We start from the raw sequence: 25868 nt of genomic DNA, 5'->3' as shown, positions 1-25868 counted from the left end.
CTCTAGAAAGGGGACTTTGTTTTCTCCCTCTCTTTCTTCACAGATCATTGCTCAGGACTAATGTTCTAAAGCAACAGCCCTCTGCAACATTTATTTGGAGACAGAAATTGTGTTCCAGCCAGCTATTCAATCTTATTTCTCAACAGTAACAACAACAACCAAAAAAAACATAGCTACTCGAAATAGTGTAAAGAGTGTTGGTGACAATGATTTCTTGGAGTGCCGTGTGATTTGAACACAGATACAGACATCTATCACACTCATTCTTGATTAGAAAAGGATAGGGGAGAAGGGATTCACACAAAAGTGTATGGCTAAGTTGAGACTGGGGCTGGCGCTCTTTCTAACATAACAAAATTTGATGAAAGGAAAGGAGCTACGCGAGGGAAGGGAATGGATTCTCAGAAATATTCCTTACTTCAAGCCCCAGAAAATATCCCAGACTGCCTTGGGGATGAACAACCAGGATGCTCATTCCACCTTCCATTTACCTTGGCTTCCTGGCTGTTGCCTAGTCTCGGACCATCTTAGGTCAGCAAGAATACAAAGGTAGTTCTTTGGCCTTTGCAACCTTGGCCATGTATAGAAACCCATGGCTTCTTCCATCTCTCCTTCCATTTGTTTAGTTCCAGAAGGGACTTAAAGTGATAGCGCAGACATATTGTCCAGGAACATTGGGGAGCCAGTGTAGCAGAGCATGCCATAGACTACTGCTTCAGGATGCTGATTAACTGCCACCCACCTAGGTTTCAAAGAATAGATTTCTGTAGCTGTTTTTGAGGGGTGAGTGGCTGGGCACTGCTGAGCTATCCCCTTTACCTAATACCCTAGCCCACTCAGTTCAAGATCATAGTGCATTATTGTCTTATTTAGCTAGTGCTACCATAACAGAGGAAACCCTGGTGGCGTAGTGGTTAAGTGCTACAGCTGCAAACCAAAGAGCCGCAGTTCGGATCCACCAGGCGCTCCTTGGAAACTCTATGGGGCAGTTCTACTCTGTCCTATAGGGTTGCTATGAGTCAGAATCTACTCGGCGGCACTGGGTTTGGTTTGGTTTTTTTGGTACCATAGCAGAAATACCAGGTGGGTGGTTTTAAAGAACAGAAATTTGTTTTTTCACAATTTTGTAGGCTAAAAGTCCAAATCAGGGTCCTGTCTGTGTCTATTCTTTCCTTGTCAGTAGGCCTGGATATTCCTTGGTTCCTTGGAGGTTCTTGGCTTGGAGACAGTCCTCATATGGTGTCTGTCTTCCCTCCGTATGTGTATGTCCATGTCTAGTATGGTCTTTTCATAACTCAGAAATGATTAGGTTTAGAATCCACCCTAACTTGTATGATCTCAACAGATTGATTACATTACATTAGACTGCATTATGGAAGATCATTACATTGCATTACATTATATTACAATACATTGCATTATATTATGGAAGGTAATGTGTTCTAACCAAGACCAGTTGATTTAGTCACCAGCAAATACTACATGACAGCAACTAGACTATTGTTTGGCCAAACAACTGGGAACCATAACCAAGCCAAGTTGGCAGGTAAAATTAACTGTCACGGTGTCATGGATTGAATTACATCCCCCCAAAAATGTGTGTATCAATTTGGCTGGGCCATAATTCCCAGTATTATGTGGTTGTCCTCCATTTTGTGATTGTAATTTTGTGTTAAAGAGGATTAGGGTGGGATTGTAACACGCTTACTAAGTAGTCACGTCTTTGACCCAGTGTAATCCCTGGAGTGTGGCCTGCACCACCTTGTATCTTACAAGAGATAAAAGGAAAGGGAAGCTCATACCACCAAGAAAGCAGTGCCGGGAGCAGAGTGCATCCTTTGGACTCGGGGTTCCTGTGCGGAGAACCTCCTAGTCGAACGGAAGATTGATGACAGGGACCTTCCTCCAGAGCCAACAGAGAGAAAACCTTCCCCCGGAACTGACACTCTGAATTTGGACTTCTAACCCATTAGACTGTGAGAAAATAAATTACTCTTTGTTAAAGCCATCCACTTGTGGTATTTCTGTTACAGCAGCACTAGATGACTAAGACACAGAGTTATCATGTTCCATGAGAAGCCTCTAAAAAGTGTGACTAATAACTTGTTATTTTATACAATTTCCTGTGTTTATTAATAAGCCAAATATTTATTAGGTATTATCCTAGGACAAAGTGTTCCACCTTAGTAACCTTTCCTGGAAACACAATCGTGTTGGGGAATTGACATATGTGAGGCAGCGTAATACAGTGGTTAGAATTCTGCTCTGAAGTCAGAATACCTGGGTTCAAATTCCAAGTCTACTTTTAACCTGATGGGTGATCTTTAGAACATGACTTAACACTCTGTGGTTTAGTTTCAGCAAACGAAGCAGTATTAGTACCAACCTCAAAAGGTTATTATGAGGACTAAATGAAATAATTCATGCAAAAGGGTAATATGCCAGACATGTAATAAGTTCTCAGCACATTAGCTATTATTGTTGAGCACCAGCTAAATGCTAAGCACTTTAAAGCAGTAATCTTGAAACTTTTGATTATGTACTCCATCAATAAAATACCATTGAGTATATGTATCTAATATATACTTACTTACAAAATAGATGCAAGTACTCCTGTACTAATTTGTATATTATAAAAAGGAGATATCAAACTCGAACTGTGAAAAAAGGAGATAAACGAGAAATATAAAAACAAACAAGTTCAAATTTTTTTTGCATAGCTGAGTATATCTTTCATTTATTCCCTAGGTTATGTGCACCTCAACTTTGAGACCAATACAATGTCTCATATTTTATTAAAATTTTATTTTTACTTAAACTATTTTTAATAATATCTTTATTTAAAAATTCTACTTTTTTTGAAATCTTAAAAACTGTGTTCCGAGCCTTAATGGCACTAGAATGTTCATGGCTCTTGGCCTGAACATAGATGTCTTTAGGGGCTGGTTCTCTTTATGGGAACACTCATTTACACACCAAATGTACCCACACTGCTGTACTTCAGTCTCCAGATCTTGTCACGTAAGTCCAGAGTCACAGCACCATGTGTTGTTCCCCCACATATCTTAGCTGAGTTGTAAGTTAATATTTATATCTATCATGTTCTTATTAATAATGCCCATCTCCTCCAGGAGGGTAGGGTGTAGCTCTGTTTTGTGGTCACATTTCATTCCCAGCACATAGAAGGGTGCCAGCACATGGTAGATACTCTTTGGATCTTGACAAATGAATGAATGATGTAAGTAGGTGTCTTAGGATGAGTTCTTTAGAGAAGAAAAAACAGTAAAGCATATAAATATATATAGAGAGAGATTTATATTAAGGAAATGGCTCATGTGGTTGTAGAGGCTGAAACATCCCAAGTCTATGGGTCAGGCTGGAGGCTTCTCCTGATTCATGTAGCCACAGTGGCTGGCGAACGCAAGATTGGCAGGTCAGACAGTAGGACTGTGGCTCACAGGCTGCAGAGACCAAAAAACCCCAAGACTGGCAGGTAAGACAGCAGGTAAGCTACTAGCTCAAGTACCAAGAACCAGAGGTCAGACGAACAGGAGCCCATTGCAAGATCCAGTTTGAGTTAAAGTCCCCGAGCCTTGCCAGAAAGTCCACCTATGTTGGATGCAGGCCACACCCCCAAGGAAACTCCCTTTCAACTGATTAGATGCTCACAGCAGATCCCATCTTGGAATTGATCACATTATATCAAATCTCATCATGGAGGTGATCATATCATTATACCACTGGCAAACTACATTATAACAGCCAAATCACTAAGAATCATGGCCCAGCCAAGCTGGCACACAACCTTAACCATCACAGGAGGTATCACTCTCTGCTTGTCAGCTGCTACATCTCACTGAAGCATGTCCCATCCTGTCTAAGTTGCTGGCTATTTCATACCCAAGTGCCAATCAGACATAGCCCCTCAGAGTGATGTACAAGGGCTCTGTGATGGTTGTTTGCTACTCAAAGGGCTGCAACTTCCAGAAGCCTCATTTTCAAATTATCAGGTAGGGATAGAGGGAGGCAGAGAGAAACGCAAGACAGGGAGAGAGAGAGAGAAAAGGAGGCAGGGAGACACAAAGAGAGGGAGAGGGAAGAGGGAAGAGAGGTTTTCATCAGAATTTTAGCCTGAGTAGATAAAACTTAAAATAGGTCTTTGAATTCTTTTTCCCTTTGCTTTAATCCTTCTAAAACATTAAGCTGTGGGAAGAGTACACATTTATCATTGCTGGTCTCCAGCTAGTAGTTATGTAAGGTTCCATCGGACTGCATTTCCCTAGTTCTTTCCTAAGTCATTAAGGTCCTCATAAGTAGCTGAGACAGCCCAAAGGTAGGATCCATGTACATTTAAGTGGGCTGTCTCCTGTTGCCATTTCAGCCAGTCCTGAGTTAGGGGCTCTCCCAGTTGCTCCATTCAGGTCCATTTCTGACTACAAGGCCACCTGGGCACCATCTGACACTTGTAGGTTCTGCCTCTGGCTGGGTGCAAGCAGCAAGCATGCCCTGCAGAGTTCTGCAGCCAGGTGATTTCACCTTTTTCTCTGACTGTGGCCTGTTGGGTTCCCTGGGAAGCAGACTCTGAGATGGATTTTAGTGAGCAGGATTTTTATCAAATGCTCTTGGGATCAACACATATAAAGGAAAAGGAAGGAAGCTGGAGTGGGCAGAGGGAGAAGTTAAGCTATAATTCAGGCCCAACAATTTTGGCTAACTGCTTGAGAAGGAAGCTCTGAAGCTAGAATGACCCTTCAGAATTATCCCAAGTTGGACTGAGGCCTTTATAATACCAAATCATTTTGTCTTTCGATGTGAGCCACTCTGGAAAGAGGTATGACCTTGGGCTAGGCAGCTCTTTGCAGCCTTGCTGACCCCTGAAGGTCTGAAAGCACTTAGAAGCAAGGGCTACAAGTCCTTCACTGAAGGGGGTCTGGATGGCATATCACAGTGTCCAATGCACTGACCCTCCACAGGCTTGGAACCTAACACGTTTCATACCCAAGAACGGTACCCAAATGATGAGCTAATGCATAGTTAGAGAAAATCGATGCAGTGGAGTGCTGGAGTCAATTCTTGAGAGCTGATTATTAAATATTCAGGAATTTTGCAAGCCAATTGTTAAACCTTAAGCCTGTTGCTGTCGAATCAATTCCAACTCACAGCGACCCTACGGGACACAGTAGAACTGCTCTATAGGTTTCCCAAGGAGTGGCTGGTAGACTGGGACTGCTGACCTTTTTGGTTTGTGGCCAAGCTCTTAACCACTATACCACCAGGACTCATGGTAAACCTTAGGTAGCTTGAAATTGGCCATGGTAGGAGTATTTACACCACGGAAATTGGCAAATGCTACAAATAAGTTCCCTCTCCCACCTTCACTTCTCCCAGAAACCATTTACTAGCACACCACTGAATTCCCACTTGAAATTCCACTGTTAGAGCTTCACATCTTCAGCATAAACTCTGAAAGCCTCTAAGGTGACATAGGAAAGAGCATGAGGTTTTGCAAGTGTTCTGGGGCTGAGTCTCCTCCATGCCCCTTCTAGCACTGAGACGTAGGACAAGTTAACTTCTCTGAGCATTATTTTTCTTATCTATGTTTAGTGAAACCTACTTTAAAGAATTGCTTCTTAGAGCTAAGTGAGAAAAGGTATGTTTAGTGTTAGGCATGCTGTAACTATTAGTCAGCTTCCATTTCCCCTTCCACAGCATCTGCCTGTGGTGGGCATGCATTGCTGCTTGGGTAGAGGCCTAAGGTGGGCATGATGGAGAAAGTTTTGCACTTTTTTTAATGTGCCATTTTTAAGGTGAATGCAACATTTTAAAAATGCATCATTTTAATTTTAAATCCGAGTCATTTGGCATCTACTTTCTGCTAATTCAGCACCCCCTCAAATTCCCTCAAGCGTGCCTGCTTTAAATGTGATCCTTGCTGACACAGCCTGTCCCTGTCCAGCTTCCCCGGGCCAGTTGCTCCCTCGTGAGGTCTTGTATTGGGGAAGCTACATGCACACACTAAAGCTGAGGCCCGATAAAGATAATGCAAACTCAGAAAAATTGTAAGGCGAATGAAGAACTGTCGGACTGGAAAGCTACTGTATATTCTGAGGTGTTAGCACAATTTCTTTTACCTAAAATATAAAAAAAAATTCAGATTGGAAAAAAAGAAATCACTCATGATACACAAGGTTTGGTTTGTGGTTGGATGCAAGGCTTTGAACCAGTTTGTTCTGGCTTGACCCCTTGCTGAGAATTTGCATTTCTACCCCAGAAGCCCCCAACAGCTCCTCGGGAGAAAGATGTGTCAGTCTGCTTCTGTAGAGATTTACAGTCTTGGAAACCCTGTGGGGTCACTATGAGTTGGAATGACTGATGGCAGTGGGTTTGGGGTTTACCCAAGATATACTGAGTTAGAATCTACATTTTAACAAGATCTCCAGGTGATTCTTAGATATGTTGTTAAAATATAGATTCTGATTCAGTATATCTGGGGTAGAAATGCAAATTTTCAGCAAGGGATCGAAACAGACAAACTGATTCAAAGCCCTGGTTGAAAATGCCTTTCCTTTTGCCCAATTTTTTTCTTGGTGCTGAGGAATAAATAGCTCTTGATGAGATGGGGGACCAAGCCCTTCCCACCAAAAAATCATTGCCATTGAGTTGATTTCAACTCATGGTGACCCTATGTGTTACAGATTAGAACTACTCTATGGGGTTACTTTATAGGGTTTTCTAAGCTGTAATCTTTACAGAAACAGATTGCCAGGCCTTTCTTCAGTGGTGCTGCTGGTTGGGTTCAAACCACCAATGTTTAGGTTAGCCATTGAGCACAAACCATTTGTGCCACACAGGGACCTGCTGACCCCTCTTATTTCTTCTGCTGATATTATGCTGGTCTTAGATTAGAGACATAGAGGCATGCCATAGTTACACTGCCATGTCAATACTATGGTAGCGGGGAGTGGGAAGGAAACCTCCATGAATGGCAGCCCCATGGGGGGCCAGCAGCAACCAATCCATGTGTGCAGTCAGTTAAAAGTCCAGGAATCTAGGCATCTTGTGTCTGGAGTGTGGAAACCATACCACTTATCTTCTAAACTGGGACTCTTTTGAGTGTGAGAGAGGGCACTATTAATAATTGGGCCAGGGCAACAGGCATTGCCTGGGACTACTCTGGACAAACCAGAATGTGTGGTCAACTTAGCAAAGAGCCATAAAGGTAACAGAAGTGAGTTCATACAGCAGAAATCATAAAGAGAAATGGATGACTCTCTAGCCATGGGTGACTTGGTGCTGTGGCAACAATCTGGAAAACCCAGAAGCCTTTTATGTATTTGGAGCTAAAGAGGACACAACCAGCTGTGGCGTGGGTGACTGAACATTCAGGTGGGTGGCAGAAGGACGTGGTGGTTGAGGATAGCCCCTGGAGCATATGCCACTTGCCAGCTGCATGATCTTGAGTAAGATAATTAGTCTCCCTGTGTTTCCTCATCTGTAAAACAGGATGGGGCCCTGGTGGCGCAGTGGTTAAGAGCTTGGCTGCTAGCCAAGAGGTCGGCAGTTTGAATCCCCTAGCCACTCCTTGAAAAGCGTATGGGGCAGTTCTACTTTGTTCTATAGGTTCGCTATGAGTGAGAATCGACTTGACAGCAAGAGTTTGTGTTTCAATTTCCCCATCTGTAAAATAGGATACTAGTACCTACTTCAAAGAGACATTAAAAAAAAAAAAAAAACAAACCCGTTCCCATCTAGTCGATTCCGAATCATTTCAACCGTATTGTGACCTGTAAATGAGAAAATGCTCGTCAAGCACTTAGATTAGTGCCCAATGTTAAGTTTTCAATGTACATTAACTGTTAGTTTTGTTTTCATTGTCGGTATTGGCCATAGACTCAGATTTAAAAGCCAGGATTTGGATCGAGAACTGTTTACTTACTTTGGACAAGTCACTTAAGTCTCTGAGCCTTGATTCCACCTCTGTAAAAATGGGCGTTCACAGTACTTAATTCACAGGGTTGTTGCGAAGAAAAAATGCATCACAGTGTGGGAAGGCACTTTTAAAAACGGGACCACTTTATGGAAATGTTAGTTATTATTTTTATTAATAATTATTATTAGGATTAATTGATAGTGGTAACTGCAGCAGACTGTAAGTAAAGAAGACAGATCTGAACTTCAGCCCTCCCTGACTACCTTTTCCATGATAGTTTGTTAATTGTTGTTGTTAGGTGCCATCCAGTTGGTTCCGACTCATAGCGACCCTATGCACAACAGAACAAAACACTGCCAGGTCCTGCACCATCCTCAAAATTGTTGCTGTGCTTGAGCCCATTGTTGCAGCCACTGTGTCAATCCATCTTATTGAGGACCTTCCTCTTTTTCATTGACCCTGTACTTTACCAACCATGATGTCCTTTTCCAGGGACTGAATCCTCCTGATAACATGTCCAAAGTATATGTGAGACGTAGCCTCACCATCCTTGCTTCTATGGAGCATACTGGTTGTACTTCCAAGACAAATTTATTCGGTCTTTTGGCAGTCCGTGGCATATTCAATATTCTTCACCAACATCACAATTCAAAGGCATCAATTCTTCTTCGGCCTTCCTTATTCATTGTCCAGCTTTCACATGCATATGAGGCCACTGAAAATACCATGGCTTGGGTCAGATGCACCTTAATCTTCCAGGTGACATCTTTGCTTTTCAACATTCTAAAGAGGTCTTTTGCCACAGATTTGCCCAATGCAATACATCATTTGATTTCTTGACTGCTGCTTCCATGAGTGTTGTTCTGGATCCAAGTTAAATGAAATCCTTGACAACCTCAGTCTTTTCTCCATTTATCATGATGTTGCTTATTGGTCTAGTTGTGAGGATTTTTGTTTTCTTTATGTTGAGGTGTAATCCATGTTGAAGGCTGTGGTCTTTGATCTTCAACAGAAAGTGCTTCAAGCCCTCTTCACTTTCAGCAGGCAAGGCTGTGTCATCTGCATAATGCAGGTTAATGAGGCTTCCTCCAATCCTGATGTCCTGTTCTTCTTCATATAATCCAGTTTCTCAGATTGTTTGCTCAGCATACACGTGAAATAGGTGTAGTGAAACAATACAACCCTGATGCAACCTCTCCTTACTTGAAACTGTACAGTATCCTCTTGTTCTGTTAGAACGACTGCCTCTTGATTCATGTACAGATTCCTCATGAGCACAATTAAGTGTTCTAGAATTCCCTTTCTCCACGATGTTATCCATAATTTGTTATGATCCTCCCAGTCAAATGCCTTAACATAGTCAATAAAACATAGGTAAACATTTTTCTGGTATTCTCTGCTTTCAGCCAGGATCCATTTGACATCAGCAATGATATCCCTGGTTCCACATCCTCTTCTAAATTTGGCTTGAATTTCTGTCAATTCCCTGTCGATACACTGCTGCAGCCACTTTTGAAAGTCTTCAGCAAAATTTTGCTTGCATGTGATATTAATGATATTGTTTGATAATTTTCTCATTCGGTTGGATCACCTTTCTTTGCAATAGGCATAAATATGGATCTCTTCCATTGGGTCGACCAAGCAGCTGTCTTCCAAATTTCTTGGCATAGACGAGTGAGCACTTTCAGCGCTGTGTCTGTTTGTTGAAACATCTCAATTTGTATTCTGTCATTCCCCGGAGCCTTGTTTTTTTTCCAATGTCTTCAGTGCAGCTTGGACTTCTTCCTTCAGTACCATCTGATCATATGTAACCTACTGAAAAGTTTGAACATAGACTAGTTCTTTTTGGTATAGTGACTCTGTGTATTTTTTCCATTTTCTTTTGATGCTTCCTGTGTTGTTTAATATTTTCTCCGTAGAATTATTCAGTATTGCAACTCAAGACTTGAATTTTTCCTTCAGTTCTTTCAGCTTCAGAAATGCTGAGAGTGTTCTTCCCTTTCAATTTTCTATCTCCAGGGCTTTGCACATGTCATCAAAATACTTTGTCTTCTCTAGCTGCCTTTCGAAATCTTTTGTTCAGTTCTTTTTCTTCATCATTTCTTCCTTTTGCTTTAGCTACTCGACCTTCAAAAGTAAGTTTCAGAGTCCCTTCTGACATCCATTTAGGTCTTCTCTTTGTTTCCCGTCTTTTGCTTTCTTCATGGATAATGTCCTTGATGTCATTCCACAACTCACCTGGTCTTCGATCACTAGTGTTCAACGTGTCAAATCTATTCTTGAGATGGTCTCTAAATTCAGGTGGGACATACTCAAGGTCATACTTTGGCTCTCGTGGACTTGTTCTAATTTTCCTCAGTTTCAACTTGAATTTGCAATGTAAGTAATTGATGGTCTGATCTGCAGTCGGCCCCTGGCCTTGTTCTGACTAATCATATTGAGCTCTTCCATCGTCTCTTTCCACAGAGGTAGCTGATTTGATTCCTGTGTATTCCATCTGGTAAGGTCCATGTGTACAGTCAGTGTTTATGTTGGGGAAGAAAGGTATTTGCAATGAAGAAGTGGTTGGTCTTGCAAAATTCAATTATGTGACCTCCGGTATCCTTTCTATCACCAAAGTCATACTTGCATTTTTTTTTTAATTGTACTTTAGATGAAGGCTTACAAAACAAACTAGTTTCTCATTAGACGGTTAGTACACGTATTGTTTTATGACATTGGTTAACAACCCCATGACATCTCAGCACTCTCCCTTCTCGACCTTGGGTTTCCTATTACCAGCTTTCCTGCCCCCTCCTGCCTTCTAGTCCTTGCCCCAGGGCTGGTATGCCCCTTTAGTCCCATTTTGTTTTGTGGGCCTGTCCAATCTTTGGCTGAAGGGTGACCTTCAGGAGTGATTTCATTACTGAGCTGATAGGGTGTCTGGGGGCCACACTCTCAGGGTTTTTCCAGTCTCTGTCAGGCCAGCAAGTCTGGTCTTTCTTTTTGAGTTAGAATTTTGTTCTACATTTTTCTCTTGCTCTGTCCAGGACCCTCTATTGTGTTCCCTGTCGGAGCAGTCAGTGGTGGTAGCTGGGTGCCATCTAGTTGTACTGAAGGAGGCCGTGGTAGATGTGGTCCATTAGTCCTTTGGACTAATCTTTCCCATGTATCTTTAGTGTTCTCCATTCTTCCTTGCTCCCAAAGGGGTGAGACCAGAGGAGTATCCTAGATGGCCACTCACAGGCTTTTAAGATTTTCCAACTACCAGTTGGAAAGGCCAGATTTTCCAACTACCAGCCCTTCTTCTTTGTTTCCAACTTTCGCATTCCAATCACCAGTAATTATCCACGCATCCTAATTGCATGTTTGATCAATTTCAGACTGCTGAAGTTGGTAAAAATATTCAATTTCTTCATCTTTGGCTTTAGCGTTTGCTGCATAAATTTGAATAATAGTCATATTAAATGGTCTTCCTTGTAGGCGTGTGGATATTATCCTATCACTGATGGGGTCAAGCTTCAGGATAGATCTTGAAACATTCTTTTTGATGATGAATGTGATGCCTGCCATTTCTCTTCAAGTTGTCATTCCTGGCATAATAGACTATATGATTCCTTGATTCCGAATGACCAATACCAGTCCATTTCAGCTCACTAATGCCTAGGATATCAATCCTTATGCATTCCATTTCATTTTTTATTATTTCCAATTTTCCTAGAGTCATACTCCGTGCATTCCAGGTTCCGATTATTAATGGATGTTTGCAGCTGTTTCTTCTCATTTTGAGTCATGCCACATCAGCAAATGAAGGTCCTGAAAGCTTGACTCCATCCGTGTCATTAAAGTTGACTCTACTTTGAGGAGGCAGCTCTTCCCCAGTCATATTTTGAGTGCCTTCCAACCTGGGGGGCACATCTTCCAGCACTGTATCAGACAATATTCTGCTGCTATTCATAAGGTTTTCACTGGCTAATTCTTTTCAGAAGTAGACCTCCAGGTCCTTCTTCCTAGTCCTAGTCTGAAAACTCAGCTAAAACCTGTCCATCGTGCATGACCCTGCTGGTATCTGAATATCGGTGGCGTAGTTTCCAGCATCTGGTGGTGCAGTGGTTAAGAGGTCGGCTGCTAACTAAAAGGTCAGCAGTTCAAATCCACTACCTTTTCTTTGGAAACCCTGTAGAGCAGTTCTTCTCTGTCCTGTAGGGTCACTATGAGTTGGAATCGATTCCATGGCAACTTATTTTTTTTTGGTATTGTTTCATAAGGCAAACAGATATCACCACATGCCACCTATTTGAATATTTTTTGTTGTCATTGGGTGCTGTTGAGTTGATTCTAACTCATAGTGACTGCATGTGACAGAGTAGCACTGCCCCTTAGGATTTCCTAGGTTGTAATCTTTATGGGAGCAGATTGTCAGGTCTTTCTGCCTCGGAGCAGCTGGGTGGGTTAAAAAAGCCAACCATTTTCGTAATTTCTCTATAATAATTTATGACTACTAAATTTTCATCTACACGAATATTGCCGTTTCTCTGTAATTTAATTTTGCTTCTACAAACTTCAGTGCAAATTGTATAAATTTCAGTGATCCACCATTCTTAACCATGTTATGGGGCTAATTTTTCTACTTCGGGGGACTATCCTCAGCCTTCTAGTAATTTCTGAAAAAGATGAAAATAACTCAGTAAATTTGAGCACAGTATGGGTTAACCACTCAACTAGCATTTATTGCTCACCTACTTATTTCTGTATTAGACACTTCCAGATATTTTAGCACACTTAAAAATCATAACAAATCTGGGTCCCCACCCAATTCTTAGCTTTTCCTCATATTTTATTTGTCATGTTCTATAACCCCTTGATCTTTTTAAAAGCTCCTGTTCTATTCCAGATGCTTGTAATTTTTGCCATTTACAAAACATTATGATTTTTGTATAAATCACAGAACTTCCTAAATGACAACAAAATATTTATTTGAGAATGCTATATAGCACTTTAAGTGGACGGACAAGATCCGTATAGATCGACTGGGATAAATTTCACAAATGATGTTGAAAGTACAATGCTGGGCACAAAAAGATATTTATTTCTGTAAACTTGAAAAAAACATATATGTGTGTATATATGTATATGTATGCACAATATATGTATATTGTATATACATACACAATATGTGTGTATATATGTATATATAAACATATGCATATATACATACATATATGTAAAAATAAAATGACAGTCCTCTAATGTGGCCATTCCATAGATTTGAATGTCTTGAGTAGGATTCCTCCATTTTTAACATTAATTATTTCTATCGTTTTTGCTGCTCTTGTCCCTTCTTTAACTCCCTTATTTTTTTTTTAACTTACTTAGCACATGTTCATTATTGCCCTTACCACCCTGTGCCCTGATACCCTTCCTGTGGCCTTTGTCCCTTTGTCTCCCTGTTCCTCCATTCCACTGTCTCATCCCAGAGCCATTTATCAGGTTCCTGAAGGAGCATGCACTCTGGCCACCAACCTGCTCAGCAATTTCTGCCGCTGCTCCCCCTTTCCTAAATAAGGGGCCCAAAACCTACCGCCCCCTTTCTCATCCCTCGCTTTGCCTTCACTACCTGTCCTGCTCCTTAACTTTTTTCAGTAGTGAACATCAGCGTAGGGTTGCCAGATAGGATACAGTGAAATTTGAATTTCAGATAAATAATGAATAATTTTCTAGTGTTAAATATATCCCGAATGTGAGACTAAGAAATTATTCTAAAAAGTTATTTTCATTTATCTGAAATTCAGATTTAACGGGGTGTCCTGTATCTTTATTCACCGAACCTGGCAGCCCTCCATCAGAGGCCAGCACCTTCTCTCACACTTACTTTTCCCCAGTGTCCATGACCCTGTGCCTCATTCTCCTCCTGTCTCTCATTGCTCCTCTGTGGTCTCTGCCTTCCCAGGTGCCATTGGTCTTCTTCTCTTTTCCATGGCACTTACCCCCTCAGAGATCCCATCAATACTCACAAAATCATCTTTTCTGTGCTGAAGATTCTGGATCATATCTCTAACCTTTTCACCAAGCACGTATTTCCCAGTGTCTTATAGACACCTGGAACTGAGTGAAATGATGCCTTAATTAGCCCGTTGCCGTCGAGTTGACTCCAACTCATGACGACTCCATGTGTGTCAGAGTAGGCCTGTACTCTATGGAATTTTCAATGATCTATTTTTCAGAAGGTCACTGGGGCATTCTTCCTAAGCATCTCTGGTTGGACTCAAAGCTCCAACCTTTCGGTTACCAGCTGAGCGTTTAACCATTTGCGCCACCCAGAGACACCTCAGAAAGTTGAGGAAACCGGGAAAATCATCCTCAAGGGCACCCTCTTTATGGGAGCAGATTTTTCTATGGCTGGACTCAGGGGACAGTCCTGGGATTGGGAGTAACTGGTAGCACATGCTATTTACCAAATAACAGAATCAAACGGGAGATAAAATGGGGTAAGAGCCTTATTCTAATTAATGAAACAAAAACAAAACAAAACAAAACAAAAACAGCTGCCATTGAGCCAGTTCTGACTGGTGACAAGTCCCCATGTGTGTCAGAACCAAATTGTGCACCACAGGGTTTTCAATGACTAGTTTTTTGGAAGTAGATCACCAGGCCTTTCTTCCAGGGTATATCTGGGTGGACTTGAACTTCCAACCTTTAGGTTACTAGCTGAGCATGTTAGCCTTTGCCCCACCCATGGACTGAATTCCACCACCTCCAGTTGCCATCGAGTCAGCTCCGGCTCATGGCAACCCCATGTATGCAGAGTAGAACTGCACTCCATAGAGTTTTCAGTGCTGTGACCTTTTGGAAGCAGGTTGCCAGGCCTTTCTTCAGAGGTGCCTCTGGGCGAGTTCAAACCAACAAGCTTTTGGTTAGTAGCTAAGTGCTTAACCCTTTGTGCCACCCAGGGAGAAGTCTTAATTAGGCCTGGGCTTTTCCGGTCCCTCCTTCCTCTTGGTTAGTCATCTCTTCTCCTGCCAGTCTCTCAGTATCCAACCCAGATGCAAATACGCAGGTTCATTTTGGGGTTTCTCATTCTTGCCTTTCTTTTTACTTCACCTGCAAGCCCTGCTAATCTTCCTGCCATATGCCTGGCTTATACTAAGTAAATATTTGTTGAATGGAAGGATGTCTTTTGGGTTTTTTTTCCTTTCTTTCCATTCTGTCACAGCCACCATCATTCTCATTGTCATTACTTGTGGTCACTCGGGTAACAGCAGCCTGACAAGGGCCAATCTTTTTGCTCTTCCAAACTAATCTACCCAAAATCTTCTTCTTCTTCTTTTTTAAAGACGTTATGTTTTTACTTGATAACACATTCCTATGGCTCAATGTTTAAAAATACAAAGGGTATTTTGTAATCTGAAAGGGCCCTTCAGTATCATCTTTTTTGCCTCCCCGATTTTGTAACTAGTTGAAAAGCATATCTAGAAGTCAGAAAGATAGAGATCAAAAGCTAGTTGAAATAATGAGTTCTGGCCTATGGGCTGGCTTGTTCATCTTTCACTCAGAAAGTCTCACCACCCAGCTGCAGGCCCAGCTGGACAGTGGAGCCCTTCCTGCGGGGGCTCTGCCCTTGTGAAGCTTAGGGCAGGGAGGAGTCCGGGGGCAGCCATTTTCAGCAAGCAGGCTGATTCCAACATGAGAGAGGAGGGGGCTAAGCTGCACACACTCAGTTCTTTCTCTCCAGCTCGCCAGTCAGACTAGTCACTCCCTGTTCCGTGGGCAGTGTGAGTGAAAGGTGGGAGCAGGGCCAAGGGTATTCAATCCTTCACTCCCCAGCTGGTGTGCAGTGAGATATTAATCCCTTTGTCCCAGGGGGAAGGGGGATGATTACAGCCCTAGACTCTTCGCCTTCAGCTGTGAGCAGCCTCATCAAGACTCTAACCTCCCGCCCCAGGTTACCCATTGACCCAATGTCATCATTGTCTGTGTGTGCCCCACAGGGAAAATGCCTGGATGCACTTCTTTAAGCAGTGGTCATCTGGAGATGTGAAGGGAAAGGAGATCATCCTCAACCCCTCACTAGGTTCCACCCCAGCCTTCCTACCACCAAGTTCTCCTCCCCAGAGGAAGGCAATTGTTACAGGTCAATATTTTTAATATTCTACACACTCCCTCATTTTTTTTACACAAATCGTGAGATAGGCCAAATCCTTTAACAAACTACCTAAAAACCTCAGTGGCTTAACACAATAAAGGCTTGTTTCTTGCTCACTTCTCAATTTCGTGTGGGTCTTGGAGCGTGAGGTGAACACTGCGGTCTTCTCCAGGAACCATTACTGGTCCTTTAATCTCACGGCTCCGCCAGTTCTTAGGGCTTCAGAGACCCCTGCTGGATGCTCTAAATCGACTGATAAAGGAAGGAAGACAGAGAGGATGGGTAATCTGGGAGATATTTAGGGACTGGACTTGGAAGTTATATATATTACTTCGGTCCATGTTCCACTGGTCGTATGGTCTCACCTAGCTACAAGGAAATGTAGTCTAGGTATCTGGCCGAGAACAAGAGGAGATGGGAGATGATAAGCCTCTAGCAGATTCTGTTACATACGCTGAATGTGCTGTTCCACACCCCTTGCTCTTTTGACTGGACAACAGATTTTGGAGAGCAACCAGAGCAGCTCATAGAAATTTCCTCATCCTTTCCTGCAGTTGAATAATATTTTATATTATGGATCATACCATAATTTATTTAGCCAGCCTGTAGTTCATTTGTGTTATAGTTGTTTCCAGTCTTTCGTCTGTAGTAAATACACTTGTACTTATGTCATGCATGTACAAGCATGTCTGCAGGAAAATTCTGTTCCCCAAGTGTGCCTTGTGCCATCTATCCTCAAACCATTGCTTCAATAGTTTCTTTCACTTAGATCGAGTTACAGTGAACACTTCTTGAGAAACAATCAGGGCTGAGTATTGAGTGGAACTCTTTAAATCCATGATTACATTGAAACCTCAAAAGCAACTCTAAGAATTAGGCATTTGCACACCTATTTTGTAAATTAAGAAACTGAGACCCAGAGAAGGAAAGTAAATAGACCAAGTTCATTTAGTTAGTATGTGGTATATTTTCATGAGGTATCCTGAATCAACCTCTCTCCCCATGCTGAAACCAAAGCATAATTTAGGGCAGAGGAAAGACGAGGCACACTTTCAAGTTATCCCTAGGGGCATCCCAAAGCTGTCTGCCCTAAGGAAAGTTTTCTTTGAAGTCTCTTTTTTGTATTAATCCATACAGACTTTGAATTTCACTTTTTAATATATCTGCATTCATTTTAACATTTTACATTACTTGATACAAGTATAACTTAAGTTTCAGGAAGCTGCTAATTTACCTGGTGGTTTAGTGAACCCTGGTCCATTGCCCCTAGAGCAGGTAAAGGAGCATGGTTCTGCATGTTGGTTCTCCACAGATGGGCTCCTACTCATCCTTCAAACCCAGCTCATAAGCTACTCAACATCCAGCCCTCCTGTGGCATTAACAGTAAGCCCAGAGTGCTGTCTCTGTCCCACAGACCTCTGAATTTCAGCTTACCCCAGTGTTTTGTACTGAAATTGCACAGCATCTTACTGTTCTCTGACTGTAGGCTTCATGGAGTTGTTCTGTCGGTTTTCTTCAAGTTCATATATCTTCAAGCAGAGAAGAGGCATGTTAAATTTTTAATGAACAACAAAGCATTGAAGATGATACTCATACCCACTGCCGTCAAGTCGATTCCGACTCATAGCAACCCTACGGGACAGAATAGAACTGCCCCATAAGATCTTCAAGGAGCGGCTGGTGGCTTCAAACTGCTGACCTTTTGGTTAGCAGCCATAGCTCTTAACCACTGCGCTGCTAGGGCTCTGTTTGAACATGATAGTACACATTATTGTGTTAACTACTTTTATCTTTCAAAGGAATCAGGAATTGCCAAAATAACAAGAATCTGCTTCTTAATTCCAACTCCTCTTAAACACTCCTAAATCTTACTTTAACTAGTTACGTTAGCCTGGTGATCTCTTGGAAATCGCACATTTCGTTTGCCCATGCGTGCATGTCCAATTCCCAGTGATATCTGTTTTACGTTGATTGACGCTGGGCATGCCATTAATTTTTTCTCCTGTCTCTGGAAAATGGGGATAATTACATTTGCCAGCCACCACTCAGGAATGCTGTCAGAGTTGATGAAACAGTGTTTTTAAAAGGCCTCTTAGGAAGGAATATGCCACATTAATCACAGCCCCTCACTAAGGCGGCTCTTCTGGTGCTCATTTATTTAGTAGCTCCATAGAACACTGGTATTTCTTCCCAGTTAAATCATACTGAGTCACTGGATGCCTTAACTTTCTGGTCCAAACAGAATTTTGCATCTGTAATCTTAGGGTGAACTTGGGAATTAAATGTGGTACACTTCATTTCTATTCTTGGAAGTTTTCAAGTTGAATAGCATTGTGAACACACGCTTAGGCCACTCTTAGCCAAATACTAGCGCATATGTGAGACATTATTTAAAACTTATTGCATTCTTGTAAACAGATTGATGCTTTTCTCTCTCCCATACTATCTGATATTTTAATAATTGAATCCAAATATTTAAAAATCTCACTGCTTTCATGAAGCTTACATAATACTTCCATCTCAGAATCTCCTCCACCAGTTTTGTTGTTCCAAATTAGCCACACCTTCCATAGGCTTGATATGAGTCAGAATTGACTCGAAGCCAATGGGTTTGGTTTGGTTTTTTTGTATAGCTTAATAAAAAAAAAAAAAAAAATAGACCATCTAAAAACTGCATGGTATGAATTTTAAATTCTAGCAAGTATCTATGAGAGTACTGTCCACTAGCCACTGGCCACATGTGTTAAGATTAAAAATTCAGTCTCTCAGTTGCACTAGCTACGGTTCAAATGCTCAGTAGCTCATGTGGCTAGTGGCTACCATATTGGATAGCATGGGTAGAACATTTCCATCATCGTAGGGAGATCTATTGGACAGTGCTGGTCTATAAGATTTGCATCTTGGAGAACTAAGGAAAGTGCTTTAGCTGGAACATGGTTTATTTCCTCCTCTCCCCACTCATCTCTCCTTAAATTGTTTTCCCTCAAATTGTAATATATATTTTTTAAATTGTTTTGGGTCACAAAAACAGCCTCCCTTCCGAGGCCACAATTTCAACACAAAGTTTGGGGAAAATGACATGCGAAATCGCCATCTGGAGGCTGACACAGTGGCAGATCCAGCCGTTTCTGAGAAATTTCCTGCGTTTGGAGTTACTCCCAGAACTCTGATTTAGCAGTTACAGCAAGTCTGAAAGGAACACAAATCTGTTTTGTATATACAAATAAATCCTCGGATGCCGTATGCCATTCTCAGTCTGCCAGGTTCATCTGACTCCTCCAGAAAACATAATTTAATAGCACATTAGTTAACCTGCATGCAGGGAATGGGGCATTCTGATTATTGAAACATCCTGCTTAGGCGATTAACCTGATTTTAACAGAAAAACTGCCAAGGCGAGGACTTTTCTGTCCAGGAGGCTGTGCCACTGGATTCCTCTCTCCCAGATGACCACAGCTGCATTGCTTCATCCCTCCAGTGCTTAGAAATGCATCTTTTTGCTAAAAAAAAAAAAAAGCTTTCAAATATGCAACAGATATACTTTCAAAGAGGCCTCATAAATACAGATCAATTACTCTGTTTCTGATAACTTTAGAAAAGAGAGCAAACTTAGAAGAAAAACTAAAACCTTTGCCCAGATTTTACAGTGTCATAACCTTTTCAGTTTAATCATCTTTAGTAATAAACACTTATAAAGCTCTCACTGGATGTCAGGCACTGTGGCAAGGACTTTACAAATATTTATTCATTTGATCTTCATAGCCACCTTATGAGTTAAACCAAGACACCAAACCCATTGCCGTCGAGTCAGTTCTGACTCATATTAGGTACGTTATTATCTCCATTTTAAAAATGAGGAAACTGAGGAACAGAGAGTTTAAGTAACTGTCCAATTCAAAGAATTTAGAATCGGAACTCAGGTACCTTGGCTCTGAGTGTCTGTTCATTTAAACACTACTCTAGATAATTCGTATTAGAGAAGGAATCCAGACCATGAACTGAAATGATTTGTTTTTTTTTTCCCCTAAGTTATTGCCTCGGTTTTTATGTGTTAAAAGCCAGAGGTTAAGGAGATAAAGAGTCAGGTCAAAACATTAATGCTTCTAGCCAAGAGCCGTTACGAAATTTCTAGACCAAAGGTCAGATGTACTAAGAGCCCAAAATGAATTACATAGCACAAAACCTGATAGAACGAGGCTGATTTTCAGAGAATAAGATGATGTAACATGTGAAAGTTGGTTTTATATATGGAATGTTCCAATTAGCATTTTTACCCCTGGGTTGACTATTGCATCAAAGGAACTTTTACTCAGGTTTTTAAGTAAACCAATATAACAAAAGAAATTGTTAGGGTTCAAACATGTCTGCATCCTAATATAAGTAACATAAATTTTCTACAATTTTGGAATATGTGGAAATGAGAGAAAACCAACATTTACTGAGGAGATCCTATCCTGCAGGTACTGCCCTTAGGCCTTCTTAGTTACTTAAGCAAAAAAACCTGGAAGTGATTGCTTCCTTTTTGGTAATCCACAACAGCGTGTTAAGGGTGTATAAGAATCCATTGACTGTCCCAGTTCCTCGGGAAGCCACCCTCTGCCCTGACTCCAGACCACCATCCTCGCACCTGGATTCTACAAGAGCCACTCAAGTGATCCTCTGAAAGCATAAATTCTCTCACCTCTGCTCTAACCCTCCCCAGGTGCCTCTTCAATTTGGAATCCCACCCCAGCTGTCCAATCTCAGCTTGTCTTCTTCAGTCTCATGTCACACACTCTCGCCTTTGTTCACTCTGCCCAGCCACTCTGACCACTTTTGGGTGTCTCAAACGCAGGCTACTTACCTCAGGTGTTCTCACTTGTTGTTCCTTCCACTCATCTGCTGTCTTGGTCCTTTTCTGCTTTGGGATCTCCGCTGAAATATCACCTCCTCAGAGAAGACTCTTTCCTAAACTCAGAGAATAACCCCTCCTCACTTGGGTCTTTCAGAGCACTTACTATACTTTGGAATTATTGCTGGTCAGTTTAATTAATTGATAATTTTATTAGTGTATTGTTAGATTCGTTGTTGTTGTTAGCTGCCATCAGTTTAGCCCCTGACTCGTTGTGACCCCATGCACAATGGAAGAAAGTGCTGCTGAGTCCTGTGCCATCCCCACGATTGGTTTGCAGATCTGACCTTTGCGATTCATAAGGTTTTCACTGGCTGATTTTAGAAGGAGATCACCAAACCTTTCTCCCTAGTCCCTCTCAGTTTGGAAGCTGCCATGAAACCTGTTCAGCATCGAAGCAACATGCAAGGCTCCGCTGACAGACAGGTAGTTGTTGCACATGAGGTGCATTGGCCAGGGTTCAAACTGGGTCTCCTTCGTGGGAGGTGAGAAGTCTACCACCGAATCCCCTGACTGGCCCCTGTTAGTTCCCTGGAACAGCCATAAAAAAAGATCACCACAAACTGGGTGGCTTAAAACAACAGAAATTTATTCTCTCATAATTTTGGAGTCTAGACATGTGAAATCAAGGTGCCAGCAGGGCCACGCTCTCTGTGATGGCTCTAGGTAAGAATCCTTTCTTGCCTCTTTCTAGCTTCTAGTGTTGCTGGCTGTCCTTGACATTCCTTGGCTTAAGGACACATTACTCCAATCTCTGCCTTCGTGGTCACCTGGCATTCCCCTGTGTGTTTCTTTCTGTCTCTTCCCTTCTTCTTATAAGGATGACAGTCGTATTGGATTAAAAACCCACCCTACTCCAATATGAACTCATCCTAGCTAATTTCATCTTCAGTAACTCTGTTTCCAAAGAAGGTCTACTCTGAGGTTTCGGGAGGGATATGCATTTTACAACAAGCAGGGAAGCTCCAGTAGGTAGGAACTTTGTCTTGTTTACCGCTCTGCCTCTGGTGTCTAGCACAGGTTCTGGTTCAAAGAAGTTTTCCATGACTATTTTGTGAATCAGTGAATTCTTCCACTGAGAGTCTCCACTCATTTTTAGAGACAGTGACGCTGAGGTAAACTGTTTAAAGTCACGTAGTGAGCAGCCTAGTGTGTTTACAGCACTAATCATGAAAGTTCCCCCAAGGACAGCCAAGTGTGGGTCAGAGTAGGACTTTAGAGGCTAAGAAGCATGAATTTCACCATGGCACATTGGAAGGTGGCTTCTCGCTGGTTTCCAGGAGGCAGCATGTTAGAGTGCCTAAGAAATAGGCAGGCTTTGGAGCCTCAAACACCTGGGTTTGTATCTCAGCTTCATGAATTACTTTTTTTTTTTGACCTCAACACATCACACCCTCTCAGAGACTTACTTTTCTCCTCTGTGAAATGGACTTATTCACCATTGGATCCCCAGCGCCTAGCATGCAACTGGGATGAATGACCTAATGACTGAGCCAATGAAATGGATAAATTCCCATCTCTCTGTTTTCCTGCGGGAACTACATGAAATGCCACACAGAAAGCACCCAGTGTCATTCCTGGACAGAGCAGGCACTTGCTCAGAATGTGTCTCTTCCTTTCTCCTTGCTGACCTATCTCACCTTTCCTCAGATGTTTTGTTGAAGGCAGTGCCCTGGTACTCACGCGCAGCCCTGGTTTAAGCAAAGGAAAGGCTTTGAAGAGCAAGTGACGTTCTTAAACTGACAACTCTGCAGGCGTGATCTCCAGTGACTTAATAAACAACAAAAGGTGTTAAGTCCCTGTTCGGCAATGAACTAGCTACTATGTGGAGAAACAAACAAAAGATAAGGGCATGTCCTTAGTGGAAGAACTGTATCTTTTAATGGGAGAAACTGGAGTAACAAACATGAAACAATCATCAACACAGGAGAGAGTGAGATCATTGGCCTGATGCAGAGCAGGACTGGATAAGAAATTTATTCTGTTTATTCTTCTCCTTTCTGTATATTCATGTACAATTCCTGTTAAATGCTCATATGTGGGTGCATATGGGTACATGTGGCAGGCTGACCTTTAGAAATCTTGCCACAGTCACAACACCTCCAGAAGGGAAGGCTTTGCGTGGACCTAGGTCCTCACTCCCCCACACATGGCTGATGGAACCGGGTATTCACACCTAGCGAAAGTCAGCAAATCTATGGACCCGCCAGTGCCTAGGGACCACTAGGCCTGGTGCAATGAGTCGAGTCCATCACATCCTCTTTCTTATGGATTTAAATCAAGATGTACTGACATGGCGGGAGCTAGTGGACTAAGGGAGATGATAAGAGCAAGACCCATAGGGCCCAGGAGAGGGCTAAGAGAGTAGTAGAAGGCTTCCGGGTTGAGATGGGGCCATAGCTGACCCTCCGGTCTGAGGTGGCCTGGTTTTTCCCTGGGCCAAGAAGCCGTGGCATCAATGAGTGCCTGACTAGGTTTGCGGGTGGGAACCAGGCAGAGTGAGGGCAGCTCCTACTTTTGTACCTTCCTCTTCCCTAAAGTTAGATAAGCAGAGCTGAGGGGCCAGTATGGGGACAGGGGAGAGGGACTCTGACAGTGTCTGCCTGGTCTCAAAGTGAAAACTAGAACCAAGAGTGGATTTTGTCAGGCTTTTTTTATTCCAATAATCTTTACTTGTGATGTGGGTAAGCATAATTCATTTTGTTTTAATAGAATTAGCTCTCAAAAGTAATTTTTTTTTTCAATTCAGTAAATGTTTATTGAACAAAGGGTGTCTTAGTCATTAGTGCTGCTATAACAGAAATGCCACAAGTGGATGACTTTAACAAAGAGAAATTTATTTTCTCACAGTCTTGTAGGCTAGAAGTCCAAATTCAGGGTGTGAGCTCCAGGGGAAAGCTGTCTCTCTCTGTCGGCTCTGGAGGAAGGTCCTTCTCATCAGTCTTCCCCTGGAGTGGGACCTTCACCAAGCAGGAACCCCGAGTCCAAAGGAGATGCTATGCTACTGGTGCTTCTTTCTTGGTGGTGTGAAGTCCCCAACTTTCTGGTTGCTTCTATTTCCTTTTATCTCTTGTAAGATAAAAGATGGTGCAGGCCACACTTCAGGGAAACTCCCTTTGCACTGGATGTGACCTTAGTGAGGGTGTTATAATACCACTCTAATCCTCTTTAACAAAAAAATTACAATCACAAAATGGACAGCCACGCAATACTGGGAATCATGGCCTAACCAAGTTGATACATATTTCAGTGGACACAGTTCAGTCCATGACAGTGTGCTAGGCAGAATTGACGAAATTAACATTGATCTTTGATAAGGTCCTGAATTAACGGAAGCAGCCAAACACAAACCAATAATCATGCAAAGTAAATTATGAAACACATGCTATAAGGGAGCTTCCAGAAAGCTGAGGGAGTACAGAACAGAGAATGGTGGTTCTGACTGGGGAAATCAAGGCCGATTTGACAGAGAAGTAGCTTTTGAGTTCCAGCTTCAGGGATAAGTAAGAATTCAGACATAAAAGGGGAAGGAAGTTGGAAATTATAGGTGTAAACCCTATTCATCTGAAAAATTAGTGAGTACTGGTAACAGTGAGAAGGACTTAGTGGTAAAACGTTGTTGCTGTTGTTGTTCATTGCTGTTGAGTTGGTGCCATGTGTGCAGAGTAGAACTGTGCTCCATGGGGTTTTCAGTGCTGTGACCTTTTGGAAGCAGATTGCCAGGCCTTTCTTCCAAGGCACTAGTGGGTGGCCTTGAGCTGCCAAGTGGTGAGATAGTAAATGGTGCGTTTGTGTGTATGTGTGTGTGTGACAGAGAGAGAGAGAGAGAAATAGGAAAGAAAAGGATAGAGAGAAGTAGAAAGAGAAGGGGATGAGCCTAGGAAGGTTTTAAAGATTAAAGGAGTTTTTATTTTTAGATTACCCAGCAAATAGCAGATATTAGATTCAAGAATTTCTACTTGTCATTTCATTTCACTTCACACCATGTCATACTTGTTTTCTGACCAAGTTCCTTTTAACATTTAAGTAAAAGCCAATAAACAAATACTAGGAAAATCCATTTTCACTTTCAAATGGGTTTTGCCATGGGGTCTAGAAAATATGTTAAACTTTGGAATGAGATAAAACAGGGATAACCAAGACCAAATTTCCGAAAATGCTTTATTTGGGGAAAACTCTCAATATAGCCTAGCCGGAAGCCAAAATAATTGAAAACTACTAATTCCTTTAGCCAGAATAAAAGAAAATAAAAACATTTAAGATAATGAGGAATAAACAGCCAATCAAAATAAAAGATAAACATTGTCTTTGCCCAGAGAGATTTCATAGAGGTGTTATTTTTGTTATTAGCTATAAAGTGAAAGTAGAGATTTTACATTAAAAATATTACTTTATCGTTATACTGCATTTATGAATTTCTAAATTTGCATTTTTTTCTGTTTTCATCTCTGCTAATTTAATAGTGTGTTAATATGTCTCATACAACTTTAGGAAAAATGACTATAATTTTTTTTGGAAAATATTCCTATTTATTCTTTTTCTATGGAGCCCTAGTGGCGGAGTGGTTAAGTGCTCACTGCTAATGGATGGCCAGTGGAGTCTGCTTCCATAAAGGTTTACAGCCTTGGAAACACTATGGAGCAGCTCTACTCTGTCCTACAGGGTTGCTATGAGTCACAATCCACTCAATGACAGTAGTTTTTATTCTTTTTCTATATCTTAAAAAAAAAAAAAAAACTATGTGTAACATAAAATTTGCCAATTTAACCATTTTTAAGTGTAAAAATTCAGTGACATTAATTACATTTATAATATTGCACAACCATCACCAGTATCTATTCCCAAAACTTTTTTATCACCCAAACAGAAACCCAGTACTCATTGAGCAATAGCCCTCCATGCCTCCTCCCCGCTAGCCCCTGGGA

The 25868-nt window shown here is 41.8% G+C and overlaps 1 protein-coding gene across 4 annotated transcripts in view; it reads left to right on the top strand.

Annotated features, from left to right (window-relative positions):
- The window catches only part of SLC9A9 (solute carrier family 9 member A9), a 663200-nt gene that overhangs the window by 28218 nt on the left and 609114 nt on the right, over positions 1–25868 (top strand). The window lies entirely within an intron of this gene.

This window comes from Loxodonta africana, chromosome 23 (genome assembly GCF_030014295.1).
Source record: "Loxodonta africana isolate mLoxAfr1 chromosome 23, mLoxAfr1.hap2, whole genome shotgun sequence".
Classification (NCBI taxonomy): domain Eukaryota; kingdom Metazoa; phylum Chordata; class Mammalia; order Proboscidea; family Elephantidae; genus Loxodonta; species Loxodonta africana.
Note: the sequence above shows the minus strand (reverse complement) of the source record. Positions and strands in the feature narration are given on the sequence as shown.